The sequence below is a fragment of the Parus major genome, chromosome 5 (assembly GCF_001522545.3).
Source record: "Parus major isolate Abel chromosome 5, Parus_major1.1, whole genome shotgun sequence".
NCBI lineage: Eukaryota > Metazoa > Chordata > Aves > Passeriformes > Paridae > Parus > Parus major.
In genome coordinates this window covers 39247933-39262173 of record NC_031774.1, presented here as the reverse complement: position 1 = coordinate 39262173, position 14241 = coordinate 39247933, and the positions used below count along the sequence as shown (strand labels likewise).

Sequence of the window (14241 nt, the reverse complement as noted above, 5' to 3'; positions counted from 1 at the left end):
GGGCTGGCTACACCCTCAAACCACAGACCAGAGGCTGTGTGCTCCAGATCCAGAGAGGAGGGTGGACAGTCAAGGTGACCTCAGAGTCACAGAGCATACAGCCAACTCAGCAAATCAGCTCAGATGACACTCACTGCAGTGTGGCACAGATGAAGGAAGAGGTCCCAAAGTATGCAAATAATTTCAAGGATCCACTGGCAACAGTTGTACAGCAGATCACCTTGCAAAACTGAGCTACAGCCCTCCCAGGGTAATGCAGTAAGGTGCTCCATAAGGCAAAAACTCTGGTTCCTGCTTGGGTATGAGGCAAAAAAAAACAAAAACAAAAAAAACCAAAAAAAAACCAAAAAAAACCAAACCAAAAAAAAAAAACAACAACAAAAAAAAAAAGGGGGGGGGAAGCAAAAAAAAATGCAGACATAAGGCTGTAGGTCCATGAAGTTTCTGCATAAGCTGTACCCAAAAGAAAGAAACTTCAGCTACTATATAGCACCCCCCTAGTCTTTGATGACCCTTATACTTGATGCAAGGGGACAGCATATACAGACCAGGCAGTGAAGACTTCCCACAAAAAGAAGCCATGCCACCTTGAAAACTTGTCGAGAGATGATGTGTTGCATCTAAATCCCTGCAAAGTCTCTCAGGAAGCAGGCACTGCTTTCAAGCTTCAAGCCTGATTAAAGAAGAGCTTAGAAAATGCAGCCAACTAAGTGACTCTTACACTCAAGTGCATGAAGCTACAGAGAGGTGTATATAAATCTTCACTCACGAGCGCAGACTGTCAAGATTTCTTTCCAGTATTAAGCAGCACAAGCCAGTCTAGATAAGGATCCTGGAAAAGAAGAAAACATCAGGTGAACCAATTTCCACACAGGTGTCCCCTGCCTTTGAACACCTTTCCCACATGACATTAATCCTGGCTTCCTCTTCCCATCTTTCCCATTGCCAGTTCCAGCTAGTTCTGATGCGTGTGTGTGCTGGCTATGATACTAACACACACACCCTGCATACACAGGGTGTCTGTACATCCCTGGACACAGGTGCCAGACCAGGGTCCAAACCAGCTGCACTCTCCATGTCTTTTCCATGGCATGGCACTGGACCAGGCCTGATTCTTCTGTCCACCTGCAGAACTTCACAAAACCTGTATAAAGGTTACAATCTTGGGAATTTCTGCTCTTCTCTCAAATTTGGTTGAAACTGTTCCACATGTTCAAAAGTTGGCAGAAGGGCCCCATGGTAAACAGCATGATTACATAAACTTTGTCACCTTAGGAAAACATCCAAAACCAGCCAAGACCCTCATACACTACATCCACAACCCTACAGGTATCTTGCTGCAACAGGACAGGCCAAGAAGGTGCCCTTTGTGCATGAAGCACAGGCAGCTGTCTGCTACTGATGCTTTCCTGCCTTTCCAGTTCACTTGCACTTTGTAACATGGACAAAAAATAAACTGCTTATTAAGCAGCAACCCCAGGTTTGTCTGATTTTACTAATGGTGGGTGTCGATCCTCACTGAGATGATTCACGAGTTGACACTATTCTCTGTTCTCCCCTTCTGTCTCCAGCCAGAGCTCTGATATTCCTGGCTCATAGCCAGGGTGCAGGGTGAGTGTCTCTCACTTGTTTATAGCAAGGCTGGGGGATGTTTAAACGAGGGTGGCGATGGGAATCTTGGAAACTTCACAGCACACATAACTGCAGCTACAATCCTTCCTGCAGCTGACAAGTTCCACTCAGGCCAGAGTATAGAAATTTCTTTATCTAAAGACAAATACATTGACCAGCTACTTCTGGAAATGAAGGCACTCTCAGGGATCATACTAGCTCCAAAGCAAATTTAAAAACCATAATCACTCATAGCCTCATCTTTAAAAGGCAGGGATCCAAAATCAAAAACTATATGTGCAGCTGCATGCTTAGTCAACACATGCAGCTATCATGATTGCCTGCAAAAAGAAACACTTTGACAGAAGAGGGAGAGTCCAGGCTGACCTCTGTGGCAAGAGCAAGTCCATGGTGAACTGTGCAGCTTCAGCGGTGATGGTGTCAGAGCACAAACCCAGCTTTAAAATAAAAAATTCTCTAGTCATTAGTTTAGCAAGGAAGCCCTACAGATTATTACTAAAGCTAAAAGAATTTGTTTAGTTCCATGCTGTGTTTCACTGTGAATGTTTATTTTCTTTCAGCACTTCATTCAGCTTGGACAATGACAGCAAGATAATTAGTTTCATATTTTTCCGTACTTTTAAGCCTTTCTCCTTGACGGGATTTCATGACTGCAATACCAAGATTGTAAGCATGATGAGCAAAGGCATTTAAAGAAGTCTAAAAAATCTTAATTTGATCACTTATTTTTTTTATTATCAAGTGATTCTGATAGGTTTGCTACTAGCTAATGACTAGACCAGAGGGTCAAAACTGACCTGATCATGTTTCCTTACAAAAAAACCCAAAAAGAACAACAAACAAAAAACCACCAAAACTAAAACCCTGAAGCCTAGCTTAGGAAACTGAAATGTAGATGCAGAAACTGCTTGCAAGCAGAAAAACTCTTGGAGTCAGAGGAAGCGGAATCAACTCTGATATGATAAATTATTATTTTTTAATGCCTAACAACTCGAAGGTCAGTGGTAGACTTGATGATTGGATGGGAACCAAATGCCAAGACCCAGCAACATTTCATCTACCTATGTTTGCAGTTCAAGACAACAAACACATTCAGGGGTCCTGCAGGACTGTCTTTTAATGACCTTTTTTAAAAAAAAATTATTTGGACTCCTCACAAGAGAGTCTCATACACAGGAGTCCGGGAAACCCCAAGTCAAACAATGCACTGGAGTGCTTGGAGCTCATTTTTGCAAGGGCAGTTCTGCCTGAGAGTGCAGCTAAGCACTGGCTCAGTGCTGAACTGCTGTTTTTCTGAGAATGCAGCATTAAGCATAGGATCCATCATTGGCCACAAGTGCATCACACAGGACCATTTAAGAAGAGAAAGAACCTGAAAGACAGAAGGAGTTGGACAGCAGCATGCTCTAACTCTGCATGTTTCCCACACTGGCATCACAAGCACCGCTGGCAGGAGCAGTGGCACAGCAGCCTGGGTGCTGATTGCCTCATCTAAAGGTCTTGGTTCACCTTACCAGGGACCTGTAACTGCTGGGGAACTCCTGGAGCAGAGCTGGGTTCCAGCCACCATATAGCACCCTCAAAGTACCGACATGGATCTAGTAATTCCACAGGACAATTCTCAGCTATTCCTCCCTGGACTCACACTAATAACTCCCTGTAAAAGCCAATGTCCCACCTCCCATTCCCTCCCACAATGACCCTGTATTAATTTTATTTTCTTCCTTCTACTTCCTTCCCATATTCTGCCCCAGCTTCTGTATCTCCTCTTCAGTAATTTCTACTATCAACACAAACCTTTTGAAAAGTAAAAACTCCATACAGCTATATCACAAGCAACCAGAGACCCTACATTGCATTCATGCAAAACTTAGGGAGCAGCAATTGCTGCTGTCATTACACACATCACGAGAGATGATCCATGCACTGGAAACAGCTGCCTATCTGCATATCAGCAGGCTCCGGGCTGCGCTGCTATTGTTGCACCGCAGTGACTTGTGCCACTGCTCTGGCCGGAACACTCAGCTCAACAGATTCGCCACAACAGCCACAGAGCTGGCGAGTCTTACCAAGCGATGGCACAGCACCAGGGTGACAGGCTGCATGGGAGATGAAGCCAGGTAAATATGTAACAGCTGAGACTGGGGATAACTTGGAAAGAAAGTCTACCTCAGCACCACTGTGATGAGAAGCTGCTGAAGCTCTAGAAAAAACGGTCCTTCTGACTTGCCTAAAACCCCCTAAATCTTCCTTCTGTGCTGAAGCCTAAAATAAAGAAGAACAGGAAAGTAGGTTCCTTACAACAGAAAGCAAGAGACAAAATTCCCCGCAGAAGAAGTGCAGTATTTTCCACACTGGTGACTGTCTTATCATGGAAAGACATCTGAGACACTTCATTAGTCACTGCCTGCAGTGTGCCTCCTTAAACATGTCCCCAAAGCAGTAGAGACCAAAAATAAAATGAGAAAAGAGGAATCTCTCTATCTCCTCAAAAATGTGGAATTAACTGAAGTGGCAGTTTATATACCATGCAAAGCATTTTCTTTGTATATTTTACAGTGTTTTCATCTGCTGTTTTCATCTGCAAATAAATCCTTTAAAACAGGAGCCAAGTCCAGAACTGCGCTACTAAAAAGGCCCAGAAGTAGTTTTCTTCAAACAGGTGTCTTCACTAGTAAGTCCAAATCCTGAAAATAACTTAAAAGCTGCCAGTTCTCACTGGAGCTTCTCTCACAAGTTTGGAGATGTGTTGGTAAAGAATCACACATGCAGAAAGCTGTGCATTGCATGTGAATACTCAAGGTTCTACCAACTGTGCCCCTAAAGGGGACTGCAAGTCTTCACTGGCAGGGTCAACAGAGACCACTGGGAGGAGCCAGAAGAATGGAGAAAGGAGGGATGGAAGAAGGTACTGAAGTGCCTAAAATACTTCTTTGCAAACATGACTTGTATTTAATTCAAATGTTAAGAACCAATAAGGTACAGAACAGGTATTGCCCTTTCAAATCTCTCCTAGAACCTAGTCTGCACATACAGCATCAACCCATGCATGAGAGAAACGGAAATGCCAAGTGAAGTATGGAGAAAGGCTCAGTATATTTTCTGAGCTCTGACAAAGGGCAAAATCACTATGTGAGAGTCTTCTAAGCTCACTGGCATTCTGTGGTTCTTATCTGTCACACACTCATCACTTCAAAATCAAGGAATAGAACTGGTCCTGCCCTTCCAGCTCTGGCAAAAACTGCGTGCAAGAATCAGAATTGTTTAGGCTGGAAAAGACCCTTAAGATCATCGAGTCCAACTATAAACCAAACACTGCCAAATCCACCACTAAACCATGTCCCTAAATCCCGTACCTACATGTCCTGTAAATACCTCCAGGGATGGTGATTCTAACATTTCCCTAAGCAGCCTATTCCAATGCTTGACAACCTTCTTCGTGAAGAAATTTTCCCAACACCCAATCTAAATCTCCCATGGTGTAACTTGAGGTTGTTTCCTCTTGTCCTATCACCTGTTCCCTGGGAGAGGAGACTGACCCCCAGCTCACTATGATCAGCTTTCTGGTCACTGTAGACAGCAAAAAGGTCTCCCTTGAACCTCCTTTTCTCCAGGCTAAACAACCCCAGCTCCTTCAGGTGCTTCTCGTAGGACTTGTGCTCCAGACCCCTCACCAGCTCCACTGCCCTTCTCTGGATATGCTGGAGTACCTCAATGTACCTCCTGTTGTGAGGTGTCCAAATTTGACACATGACTCAAGGTGTGGCCTCACCAGTGCCAAGTACAGGCAGACAATCCCTGTCCTAGTCCTGCTGGACACACTATTTCTGACATAAGTCAGGGTGCCACTGGCCTTCTTGGCTACCTGGGCACATGCTGGCTCATGTTCAGCTGCTGCTGACCAGCACTTAGAGGCCCTTTTCTGCCAAGCAGCTTTCCAGCCATTCTGCCCCCAGCCTGTAGCACTGCCTGGGGTTGTTGTGGCCCAAGTGCAGGACCTGGCACTTGACCTTGTCAAACCTTGTACCACTGGCGTCAGCCCATCAATCCAGCCTCTTCGGGTCCTCCTTGCAACGCCTTCCTAACCTGCAGCAAATCAACAGTCCCCCCAACCTGGCGTCATCTGTAAACAGAGGGAAGGCGTCTCCAGAGCCAGTCAGGCTTATCAGAGCAGCCAGATGGTTTGGCAAGGGGAAAGCAAGGTTAATTCACCTGTCCTGGCAATGACACCTGGCCAGCTGTTGCTCGGACATCCCTCCCTGTGACTGGCGGAGGGAGCGCTGGAGCCAAGCCGGGCTGCAGCGCACCCTCAGGCCGTGTCCCGGCCGTGCCAGCAGCTGCGGTTCCGGGCCCGCCGCAGCAGCCCGGGCCAGGCCGCGCCGCCGCCGGCGCCCTCTGCCGGCCACGCCGCCACCGCCACCGCCACCGCCCGGGCCTCGGGCCGCAGCGAGCGGGGTACAACGGGATGGCGACCCGGGCCCCGGACACCGCACGGCAGTGACATGCCAACGCCGCCGCCTCCAGACAAGCCTGCCTGCCTCCTCTCACTTCTCCCTGGGCCGGGAGCACTCTGCAGACAGACAAATTCCTTCGGCCTGGACTCTTCTTTCAGAAGAGCAGCAGGACCAGTTGTATCAGAGCAAAGGGCTTTGTTCTCTCAGCCGCTGCAGGTTCCTGGCTTTTGTCATCAAATCTTCGTTGTGGGTACTCATCAAGCCCCAAATCAGCGTGATTTGCTAAACCGCAAGGCCTGGAGTTCCCTTGAAGAGCAAGCATTCTGCCATCCAAGTGACCAAGAGTGTTCACTTTCTTATGACAGCCTCCACCAGCACAAAGATTAAACCTCAACGTAGGCACCTACAATGCCCTCATTGCTATGCAGCCTCAAAACAGGATCCAAAGAGCTTCCAGAAAGAAAACGGGGAAACAAACACGGCAAAGAGGGCAAGGAAAACAGTGATGAATCATTTTTGTGGTAAGCTAACACCCATGAATTGATCAGCTACAAATTTCTGGGGTGGTGGGAACCTGTACAGGTGCACAGCACTCCCCACAGCTGGCAAGTCACGGTCTCTGCAGGACAGCAAGCTGTGAGACACATTATCAGCCTCAACACAAAAAGATTTGCCGTTTCCCTCACAACCAGAGAGCAGCCTGTAATTCCCAGATGCAGCTAATAGCAGTCAGTTATGACTAGCTGCGGTTTCAGGCTATGATAGATGCCGTTCACTGGTAACCCTTCCCTCCCTCTCTCCATTAATAATCCTCCTCCTCCTCCCTCCAGTTACCAGAAAATACAGCAGTGCTGCCTTCTGCCTGCCCCTCTCTCCTCCCTCCAGGCTACTCCTTTGGAGAATTGGCTCCACAGCTGGATTGTAAAATAATCCAGCTGTTCCTATGACAACATGCTGGCAGTGGGCAGAGATGACGCCAGCACGCAGTGTTGGCCCATTCACTACCAACACCCAACTCTGTTTTGGTTTGGGAAGCATTTGTTTTTCTATGCGGGCAGCTTTGCCAAGTACATTTCTGAAGGCCGGAGGGGCAGGAGGAGCCACAATCCCATAAATGCCAAGAAAGTTGCTGGCTCTGTGATTTACCCTTGTTTTGGTTTGGCTGGGTTTTTTTTTTTGCCCCAACTCCATCTGATGTGAGGATAAAAACCCCTCCAGCAATCATGCAGCTGCACACAATCTTTGCAAGACTTGATCCAGAGCTTGATTTGAAAGGCACAGTGCAAGACTTTGCGTGTCAGGCTTCCACAGGAAAAAAAAAAAGAAAAGCCTTGGGTAGAATCAATAGGGGCCACACAGTTTTTATTTTAATATCTTGCCTGTCAGCAGAAGGTTTGCGGGGTACAGGGAAGCAAAGGGAAAGCTTGTTCCATGTAAAGCATTAGCCAAACACCTGGCTGGACTCACCCAGCCTCTCCAGCTCTGACAGGAGCTAGGTCATGTACCGAGGGATTTGGGCAGAGGCCATTAGCAGGAGCAGAAGGACTTTCCTGTCAGGCTCAGCAAACACAGGAGGCTTCTTAGGTACTGCAGGTATTAAACCTGCTCAGCAAAGCCAGCTCCTTCAGAGTTACTAGGGTAGTTCTGCATACATAGCTTGGCAACTCCAATGACAGTGTTCCCAAAGGGAAGGTCAGGAATATGCCTGACATTCCTCAGGAGAGGAAAACAATTTCTCAAGGACTATTACCCTCACAAGGTAACTCAGCACAACAAAATGCCCCTGCTCCCAGTATCAACAAAATAAGAGGCAGAATTTGTTACTGCCTGTACTTTTCACCATGCCTCCATTTTTATTCTGAAGAACTTGAGAACAAAGCAGAGTGTAAGACAGGTGAGGCTCTGTAGCTGAATAAGTGCTCAGGTAATTATTCACTACTGCAAGTGTAACAGTGGCAAATTCTATTCCATGGCTGCAACTACTGCAATCGTTGTCTGGCTGCAATGACTGCAGCAGACCACACTGCTCTGCCATCAACATGCAGAAAGTCAGCAGGTAGTGGTGAAGAAAGGTGGTCCTCAGCAAGAAAATAAAATAATGAAAGTGGTTATGTTGTTTTTGAAGAGAGACCTCCATGAGCCTCTCTGGAGACAGAACACAAACCACCAATCAACCCAAACAAGTGCAACAAAGGCATTGTATCTCAAACTACTCAGGGTTAGTTCTCTGATCTGGCATGTTGAACAACTGGACATAGCAGATTGTTAGGTACAAGGGAAGGCAAGATAACAGATTAGCTTAAACCTGTACATGTCTCCTAGATGAGAACAAGAAAAGAAAAACAACTAGAATGACTATTTCTGGAACTGCCTTAGAAACTGAAGACCTAACAGCCTCCTGTGAACCCTTCAGCCTCAGTGCCACCTGAACATCCAGCATAGTGATTACAGCAAGACACTCCTTTCTAGGATCTAGTCTCTGTCAACCATTCAGTTGACTGGCCCAAGACAGGCTTAACCCAAAATCTCTCTAAATTCTTCCTGCAGAACACAAAGAGTCAAAACACAGTAAAATAAACAAAAGCAAGGCTCTTCTCCTGACTAGCATAGCCTGTGGTAGTCCAAGCCCCTTGTGTGGTGTGCTTTAGTCTTCAGCACTTCTAACAAGTGCCAGATCCCAGCCCCACAGCCTCTGCCAGATCCCACTTTACAATCTCTCTGACGTTTTACTATTTCCTAGGGCAAAATCTGATAAGAGGTTGCCAGGCCCCTGGTCTGTATGATGTTTACAGGAAGAGACCACTCTATCCAAAGCTTCATTAGATAAACTAGACTCAATATCAGCACATGTACATATTTGAGAGGATTAAGAACAAGATTTCATCAAAAGGTATTTCAGTAATCAGACTGCACAGTAGATACACAGCAAGGCAAATGACTCTGAGAGCAAGTCTGGCCATGTATCAACAACCTGTCCGTCCCATGAAAAGTCTACCTGCCTACTTGGTCCTGCCCCAGGAAGCACCCTTGTGAGGCTTGGCAGATTGGTGAGAGGAAGGAGGGCAGCTTGAGAGCAGTGTCAGTGCAGATGGGATCAGGTGAGTGACTAGGAAAGAGGTTTTGTGGAGAGTACTAGAGGGTCCTGGCAAAGTAGACTGCTGCACTGGAGCATCAGCTCTTTGGTTCTGATTGAGCCAATGACTGATTTAAGTGCCTAACTATATGTGCCTAACCTACCCCAACAACTAAGCTTAGAGACAAATTAGTGAGATAAGCACATATTTGCCCCATGTGGGTTGGAAACTGTTTGGATCAACCACACTCAAAGTCAGTCGTCAGTACAAAGTCCAAGTGACAACCAGTGGACTCTAGTGGCATCTCTTAAAGGTCAGTACACTATGACGTCCTTAGTAACACCCTGAACGGTGTAACAAAGCTTACAAACAGCAAATTAATACACAACACCAAATCAGGAATAGTGTCTGACAGGCTTGGAGCGCAGTGCTACCACTTGGAGAAATCCAAATAAGCTGGAGGAATGGCTGATAACCATTTTGTGGAAAAAATAATCAAATGTGACTCCCTTGCCTGGGAGAGAATAACTCCATAAAACCGTACTGGGTGCCACCTGGCTGAGGAGCCGCTTCACTGAAAAAGTGTTAGGCATTTGCAAAAAGTTTGGGAAAGCAGCAACAAAATACTAATGCTTTGTCCCCAAAAATGTCCCAAATATGTCCCCAAGATCCTGATTGTTTCCCATAAGACTAATCAAACTACTAGACCAAGTAGCCCAGAAACGTTGTAGAAACCCCATGCCCAGGAATATCCGAAATCAAACTGGACAGCACGGCGAGCAACACACTCTGCTTGGACCTGCTTTGAGCCGGTGGCTGGACTAAGGACCTCTGGGATCACAGCACCCCGATTCAATACTCCTCAGCTGGGACTAGTCGCCTCTGCCTTCCTCCCCCAGTGCTCAGCTTCCCGGAGACCAGCAGGGAGCAGTGAAAGGCGAGGAATGAGGACTTACCCACCAGACGAGCAGCATTCCTGCAAGGCTGCAGACACTTGCCGGAACCGCCCAGCGCTGAAGTTGTGAATGCCCAGCCCGGGGAAGCGGGAAGGGGCCTCGGCCAGGCAGCGGCCAAGGAAGGGCACGGTGGGATGCGACCCCCGGGCACGGGACAGGGCCGGGAGCCGCCGTGGGGACGCCAGAGCCGAGCAGATAAGGGAGAGCGCGGGTAGCCACTCTCTCGGGGACCTGGCCAAGGGACGAAGAGGCCGGGGCGTTTCCTATAGCCGGAGGGTCGGGCGGAGGGGCTGCCCAGCTGGCTGCACCCACGGGTGCCAGCCCACGAGCCTGATCCGCAGAACTCCCGAGATCTTCCCGATATTGCTGCTGTCGGCTCTGGACGTTGCTTGTTGCTTCAAGGGTCTGGGGCTACAAGGTTCATATTGCCCAACTGTCCTCCTTGATCTCGAGATATAAACACACATGCTTAACAAAAACCGAAATTTAAATTCTTACATAACCACATGACTCCAGGCACTGATGAAATCCCAAGAAGCATCAAGACTCTTCCACTGACAACAGACCTGCCAAAACCCAGGAGACATGGGCCATTTTACTGGTCAGCTTTGCTACAGCTCAGGATAGTGCCCACAACCATTGTGCAAATGAGCACCAAGGCCACAAAAACATTTGCATCTGCTGTCAGTTCTAGTATAAATTACTTTTTTTTTTTTATGTAGCATGTTGGTTTAAACTATAGAACTTTATTCATAAATGACATGTATGGAAAATCAGACACAGGACAAAAAGAAACCTTCTTTGGATGCCTAAAAATGGATGCTTTGTGACCCCAAAACTCTTGGTTTAGAGGTGGCTGAGCTTAGAAGAGCTGCCTCAGGGGTCTAATTGGGGTGGATGACTATGACTATGACTGGGGTGGTTGCAGGCATGCCCATCTTAGTCTCTCCACCCTGCTCTCCTGTCCTGGGCTAACACACCTGTTCCAGGGGAGGCAGAGGAATGGGAACATGAGTCCTTGTCACTGGGCATCAGGGAGCTTTGCGAAGCCCCTTTCCTCAGTCATTTGGTTAGCTAATAGCTCTGGGCATGGGCAAGGGTACAGCACAGGCTGTCACCCAGGAGACCTAGCAACACACTGTAGACAGCAAAGATAGTATTTTAAATTGCTAGTTAGATCTGTCAGAGCATGACATCCAGATCTTAGAGCTCCTCATACATATACATAGAGACATTTCATAGATCTGGAGTAGTTGCTTGCCACAAACCCTGTGTGCTACCACTCAGCAGCTTACACACACACCACCAAGGCATTACTTGGCTCTCCGTGATGCAACAGAGACACAATGGCTGACCCAGCCATTCATACACTCAGTGCATCAACAGAAGTTGGAAGGGGTCTCTGAATGCCACCCTTCCCATCCCTGCTCGAAGCAGAGTCAGTTAGAGTGGGTGGCTCAGGGCCTCAGCCAGTCAAGTTTTGATTACCTCCAGGGCTGGAGATTCTACAGCCTCTCCAGGCAACATGCTCCAGCATCTGACCACTTTCAAGGTAAAACATAAGGCTTTTAGTGAATGCTCTGAGACTGAGCACTCCAAATTGAACTTAGACAAATCACTTAGGTCCTGGATATGCTGTTCCACAGGAGTTTATACAATTCTGTCAGCTACAGCACTTGACTGGTTGTGAAGTAACTTTGGTCAGGAATTCAGGGCAGCCTAACTCTCCCACATAAATACATTTGTTGTGCCAGTGTAACTTCCTGAACCATTCAATTGAGAGGTCAGACAAGTAACTGTGTACAAGCCAGGAATAAAACAGAATTACATGAATGAGAGCAGACAAGATAACAGGACCACATATGAAGATTGACTTAAGATCTTCTGAAACGGTAGCTTCGCTGAAGTAATATTGGCCTTTGCAAGGGAAACAATTTTCCAAAATCTGGAGAATGAGCTCCCTAAGGGCTACAGTACCTTCAGTACCTGCCAGTTCAGACTGCAAGCTATTCTGCTAACACCTGTAGCACAAACACACTGCAACACAAAATCCACTGGGGAGAGGGGAACAAACCACACATTTGCTTATTAGTCACTTTTGAGGTTAATGGGAAAGTGGTCAGATGCTGCTTTGAGTGGTTCATGGTAAGCTGCAAACTACAACAGAACACTTCAATTATTAATGCCCAAAAGGAGCTCCAAGATCCTCAGGTGGAAATCTTGATATAATAAATACTTCATTCTCTTAAACACAGAAGATTATTTCAGTGCATAATGTACCTTAAAAGGAAATACAAACCTTTGCTTAAGAGTCAGAGCTGGTCTTTACCATGTTCTGTGCCCAATCACCTGCAGGGCACAAGCTGTCATGCAATATCCAGTAATTAAGCTATATTTATTAGAAGATTGGAACCTGTGAGGTCATTCCCTGTGCTACTACACGTGCCTTAAGTTAGCTATGATAATCATTCTCACATGTACCTAACCAATGTTTAGGTCTTCAGCCACAGTTACTCTCTGATGAAGCAACAGCATGTGACAAAGTGGCACAGAGTGGAAAAAGATTGCTGAATTTGGCCATAAAGTGATTTGGAAAAAAGAGATTTTTCTCAGTTTGACTGCATGGAGTTACACTCTATTCCATATATCCAGCAAATGGAATAGCTTGGCACTATTACTGCAAAGACAGAAGTATCACCATTCCAGAACCATCTCATTGGTTCCAGAACCATCCTTACCTACTCTATAAGGAATAAGCAAATAAGTTGCATTTGTTTTGGCATGAAAATGCTTGCACAGTAAAATCTTTCTCAAATTATAGGTTCTAAAAGATATGGAAAAAACCCAAACCAATACCGAAGTGCTAAACCTTTCTTGGCAAATCTTGACTTATGTTAGTGACATATGACTATATGGCAGGTTTTGAAGAAGGCATGTTAATACTATTCTGGTGTAATGAGCAAGAGTCTTGCATTCCTGTAGTGCCTTCCTGCAATAAGGAATAAAACAACAACAAAAGGAATTTCATTAGGTCTTGACTAAATATGTTGGGGCTAAGATCCAGTGAAGGATTTGCCCTTGGAACTTAAAGGTATGTAGAAAATGGATAAAACTTTTCTCAAATAAATGTTCCCAATCCAGATCATCCTTTCTGAGGGGTGAGGCATAGGTAGCTCGTGTGACTATTATTTCGTGGTTCTTAAAGTGTGGAAGCCATCCTATCAGCTTGCCATGCCCCTTGACTTAGCTCCCAGACCTAAACAAAGACCTTGAAAATACACATCCAGGTAGAATAACATGTTTCCATGTCTGTTATTTCACCATGTTTCCCACCAATTATGGTTACATATCTGCCATTCAGTGAAAAACATCAGTTCATGTTTCCCTTAAACCCCACCCCATATTTAGGATAATTTGGAGATAATTTATCAAACACTGCAGTCATCGGGATTCCTTTTGGAGCACTGAACATGTTACACAACACTTACAACAAGGTAAATCCTCTAACCTGCCAGAGCTTGTTTATACCCTGACACAGGCAGCATCGACAATGCCAAGTGAAGCTGGGCCAGGAGCTGTTCTGTGGTGGAAGGGCTGGGCAGTCACTCACCACATCTACACTACACAGCACCTGGCTGGTGGTCACCCCCAACTACACGTGGTCTTAAGTATTATTTCAGGAGTTTTATTTCAAACAGGCAGATTTTAATAAAGGAGAGCTTGTGCCGTAGCTCAGGGGGATGATTTACAACAGGAAGCTAAAGGACTTGTCATATGCCACAGCATAGAGGTGAGTTTGACAGTATCAAACCTGCTGGGATGTTACTGGATCACCCAGAAAAGTGGAGGGGGTCCAGTCTCAGAGTCTTGCTCACTGCTCATTCAACACATGCTACCCTTTAAACTACACCCAACCCATCATCTTGGAGATTGCTGGTTGACACATGCCAAGACTTCCAGAAACCAGAATTATTACTGTGTAGTAGAGCGCAGTAGAAAACAGGAAACAAATGCCTAAACTTGATTCCTACCCTCTTTGATTCAGCAGCACAGGCATAGCCAAGGGACCCAAGCTTGTGGTACCTGGAAACTGCTGACAAATAGCAGCAAAAAAACCACAGCCAT

At 46.3% G+C, this 14241-nt stretch overlaps 1 long non-coding RNA gene across 1 annotated transcript in view; it reads right to left on the bottom strand.

The window, feature by feature from the left end:
• Window positions 1-817: 817 nt before the first annotated feature.
• The window catches only part of LOC107206109, a 16974-nt gene continuing 3550 nt past the window's right edge, over window positions 818-14241 (bottom strand). The window contains exon 3 of the long non-coding RNA XR_004497937.1: window positions 818-832. This is a non-coding gene — a long non-coding RNA (uncharacterized LOC107206109). The remainder of the gene's footprint in view (window positions 833-14241) is intronic.